This window comes from Vicia villosa, linkage group LG4 (assembly GCF_029867415.1).
Source record: "Vicia villosa cultivar HV-30 ecotype Madison, WI linkage group LG4, Vvil1.0, whole genome shotgun sequence".
Classification (NCBI taxonomy): domain Eukaryota; kingdom Viridiplantae; phylum Streptophyta; class Magnoliopsida; order Fabales; family Fabaceae; genus Vicia; species Vicia villosa.
In genome coordinates this window covers 111,410,484-111,415,325 of record NC_081183.1, presented here as the reverse complement: position 1 = coordinate 111,415,325, position 4,842 = coordinate 111,410,484, and the positions used below count along the sequence as shown (strand labels likewise).

General features: G+C 32.1%; 1 long non-coding RNA gene across 1 annotated transcript; it reads right to left on the bottom strand.

Annotated features, from left to right (window-relative positions):
* LOC131599483 (uncharacterized) lies at positions 1 to 3,379 on the bottom strand. Its single transcript, XR_009282800.1, has 8 exons — positions 3,304 to 3,379; positions 3,033 to 3,155; positions 2,329 to 2,439; positions 1,987 to 2,052; positions 1,186 to 1,357; positions 1,024 to 1,099; positions 596 to 907; positions 1 to 520 (listed from the first exon to the last, which is right to left on the bottom strand). It is a non-coding gene; the product is annotated as an uncharacterized LOC131599483 (long non-coding RNA).
* Between the last annotated feature and the right edge of the window lie 1,463 nt (positions 3,380 to 4,842).

Genomic DNA, 4,842 nt, shown 5'->3' with positions numbered 1-4,842 from the left:
ATCATACATCTTTTGTATTTGATAAATTAATATCTTTAATATATTAAAACAAAATACATGTTTAGGCGCCAACTTTAGACCAAAATCCCGCCTAAACACGTGCATCGCACGGGGTTAAGTACTAGTCATTAATTATTAAATAATCTTTATTTATCATGACATAAAAAAAGCTTACTGCTATTTACATTCAACTCTGTTAGCATATATGGCTTGTGTCTAAAATGAACTGCTGTTGTATGTGGCTCAACTTTCTTAGCCTCATCATTTACATTCATTTTGACAGGACTGTTATTTGATCAATAGTTTGAGAATTATAGTCCCCTTCTTTGCACCCATCATAGCTGCTGCACGTGTCTCAGCTATGGCTAGACTTAAAATTGACAACTTATCCACTTCAGTCGCTTTTAAATTATGAGCAAGCGCTTCAGGGAAAGCAGATCAGATGGATCTGAAAGTGGAAATTTCGCTGGAATAGGGCTTTCAATTGGGACCAACCCTCGAACTGCACCTTCATAAATCTCTGAACACAAGAAAAAAACAAACTTAATTCCAAGCAAAACCAGAAAGGAAGATATAGATTTGAAACGATAGTTACCTTTGTTACCAAGTTATAAGCGCCTTGGTAACCGCGTATCTCAAATGGAGTCAACAACTTCTAAAATAACAGAACAAAACAGCATTCATTCAACATAGATAAATAAACATACACACACAGTAGATAAGCAAACTATGATTCTTCACCCTGTCACTTCGATGAACATAGCGAATTTGAGCTATGAAAGGCTCCTCCGCACCAATGATCCTAGAATAATACATACCAAACGAACAGGAAATAGACACCAAAAAAACTCCAAAACAGCCATGAAACAGGATAATGATAGACCTTGAAAAAGGATAATGCTCTAACCTATAAATCCAAAAAAAAAAGGTACTTAGCTTGAAAAAGGATAATGCTAGTTCCTGAAACAGACATTTAAAAAGCCAATCATGACATACTTAATATTGATGGAAGAAAAAAATTACCATCATGGATGTGCAAATTGAAAATAAACAGCCCTTTCTTAGAATTAAGCATTGGCAAGAATAAGATTTCGGTTGGCTGCAACTCAAAGATTAAAAATGTGAGTAGGAATAAAAATCTATCGAGCGCTTAGTGAATAATATGAATAATAAAAATCTACTTACATTTTGTCTGTTCCAAGAATTTTGTCTGCACTGCCTTAGGTACTATCATAGATTCATAGTGTTAAGGCAAGTTGTCCCAAAATCTACTTACATTTTCTCTGCACCAAGCATTTTGTCTGCACTGCCTTGGGTACCATCATAGTGTTAAGGCAAGTTGTCCCAAAATATGCACCTGTCACATAATTGACTTTATTATAAAAACATTAAAAGTGACATCTAACTTTCATCATTTAGCCTATTATTTGGCAATACCTATTTGCCTTTAATAGTATTTGAAATAAAAGATAAAAAGAATTTGTTCTTTAGAGCAAAATCCCACAAAATCCTATATATTGCAACTATTTAAGTTAACTATGCACACTGTTCAACTTTATATAAAAGATTGTCAAATTTGTTCATCATGATTTACGGTGATATTTCAAATCATTTGATCCTTGTAAATTAAAAGAAGCTTAGAACGGATCTTCTTGATATGACCAAGTTATGTTTGTATTGGAATTCCAAGTTACATAAGAAAGTCATTTAGCATCACAAACATACTTCCACATTCAATCAGGCTGCTCATTAATATAAATAATTTCTCATCACATATATGCATAATTATACCAATCGAGCAAAAAAATAATACTGACAGAAGAAGTTTATGTGGAATTAACAACATGAACTGTGCTTTGGCCTACTTTTATAATATGATCAAAACCTGCCCAAAAATCTAAAATTGAATAAAAATAAATAATGATTTAAACAGATATTTTATAAATCCATCATTGCTCTTTTGGTATAACACAAACAAATTAGTACCTGCTATTTAAACATGGATTATGGGTTCTCCCCCTACTCTTTCAATTTTCTCTCAAGCTCCATGATCTGAAGAATAGAAAACAATGAACACAAAATGGGGGTCATTGCAAATATCTAATCAACATAAATTTTGATAACCAATGAAACACAATAAATAAAGAAAAATTGAACTAAGGCACCAAGGTGTTGATCCAATTCTTAATCTTAGTTGTTCCTAAGAATGAAATAAGTTCTCATTATTTTCAATAATCAAAGAAATTGAAAATAAACACTTAAATTGAAAGAAGATGCATAAGTTTTACAGTGCACTGTCAACACTTAAATTGAAAGAAGATGCTTAACTTTGTTGCATTTTACTGACTCTCCACATCCTCAAATACTTTTATGGCTTCTAGCCACCAAGAATCACTTGAGTTATCATCAATAATGTCTTCATGAACAAATAACATGAATCTGAAAAATCAGATCATGAACATGAAAATGTCAAAAGAAAAAAAAAACAGAAAAGTAAAAACAAATTAACAAAGATTCATAAGTTCATAACAGAAAAATTTAAACCATGAAACCATTTGAAGTAAGACTCACACTACACCATATCAAAACACATACATTAAAAACTCTGCAACAGCCATGAAAATGGAAGATGTCAAAACATAATATAATATGCAAACTTATCTCTACCTCTAAATACGATTTGAAAAAAAAAAAAACTCAACAAGTGATTAATCCAGGAAAACTTTAGAAATTTTCATTTCAAAACAACAACAAACAACCAAAAAATATAAAAAAGAAGAAACCCCACTGAAACATGATTTTTCCCTAAAAACTTGATTTTGCCCTAAAAAATCAAGAACAAAGCATTCACTTAAAAAAATACAATCTTTCGGTGCAAATTCAAGATCTGTCTACGAAAATGGATTGGAGAAGAAGAATAGAGGGAACAGATTAAATATTTTCTATTCATATGCACGTGCAAAATTTCATTCCAAAACATTGACCTTAATCATAGCTAATCTAAAGTGATATGTAAAATATTTGGGACTCACAGATATCAGAAAACCAATCTGTTCAAATGACTGATAGTGATTTCTTCTTTTCCTACATGTCCACAACAAGCCTACCCATGAGAATGGATGTGTACAATTGCGCATCTTCTGCATCTTATTATCCTGAAAAGAAAACAACAGAGATAATACGAATTAATGATAATCCGAATACAAATACGAATTTGGAACCAATGATAAAAATAATAATAACAACAAAGATGTTGTGTGTGAAGTTTTGGGTACGAAGAAGAAGTCTGAAGAAGATGAAAACCTAAATCTGAAGTTTTGAGAGAAATGAGAGAGAAAAGAATATGACATTGATGTTGTGTGTTTTGGGAGAAGAGAATTGAAGATAGGGGTGTTCATTGGTTCGGGTAAATCCGAACCAAACCGGAATCCAAACCAAACCATAGTGTTTGGGTTGGGCATTTTTTTAGTTCGGGCAAGAACCGAACCAAACCAATGAAATCCAATGTCAATTGGTTCGGGCATCGGATTTTTAAATTTCTACCCGCAAACCCAACCCAAACCAACCATAAGTAACTATCATAAAAATTACTACCAAACATTCAACTTCAACAAGAAAAAAGTGAAATCTAGTATATGAACAAGTTAAGTTATTTTAATTTGTAATTAAAATTTTTTTAGTGTATTGTGGTAACTGAACATAGTGCTATGAAACACATTCATTATCATACTAGTTTAAATAACTAATTATATATTCAAAACCTTTTATGTTAGATATTTTGAATCTAATAAAAAAATTGTTAGTCTAATATTTACATTTGAACACTATTAATACTATATTTTTAATATTATTATGGGAAATTAATTTCCATAAATAAATTATATTTTCAAATATTTTTTTATTTTTTTATCTACCCGATCAATCCAATCCAAACCAACCCATTGTTTATCGGTTCGGTTCGGTTTGGGTTTTATCGAAAAAATTGGCAAATCCAATCCAAACCAATTCATATAATTTTAATCGGTTTGGGTATCGGATTTTCTCAAAACCGAACCAAACCGGCCCGCGAACACCCCTAATTGAAGAAATGACATTGAGAATAAAAAAAGAGCTTTGAGAATAGGAAAGGAATACAACGTTTGATCTTTCCAATGGCTCCACAATAGGGGTGGGAATAGGCCAGGCCGACTAACAGGGGCCTACGGCCCAGCCTACATAGGCCTAGGTCAGGCCAGGCTTTTTAGATAAATAGAAAAGGCCTAGGCTTTTTTATAAGCCTATTTAGCTAAAAAGGCTAGGCCACAGGCCACATAAAAAGCCTTTTAAGACTAAGAGGCCGGCCTATTTAAATACATATGAATAATTTTATTATTATTATACTATATTTTTTACTTTGAATTAAAAATAAATTTTAGTTATCTTGAAGAAATTATGAAAATAAGATGAAAAGAATCTTATGAACAATGTCATAAGTTGTTTCGATAAGTTCTCTCAAACAAATAATATGACAAAATTGACGCTACTAGGTAAACTCAAATAAACTAATGCAAACAAACATTTAATCTCATTGATCTTTTAATTTGTTAGTCTATATAAAGACGAGTTGAATGACTTATTTACAAATGTTCAAATGAAATAGGCTTTTAAGTAGGCTAATAGGCCAATCGGGCTTTCAAAAAGCCCAGGCCCAGGCCAAAAAAATAAGCCTATGATAGGCTACAGGCCAGGCTTAGGCTTTGAATATTATAGCAGGTCAGGCTCAGGCTTGGCAAAGCCTAGCTCGGCCCAGCCTATTCCCACCCTTACTCCACAACAAACAAATCATTTAGTTTACTATTTCTT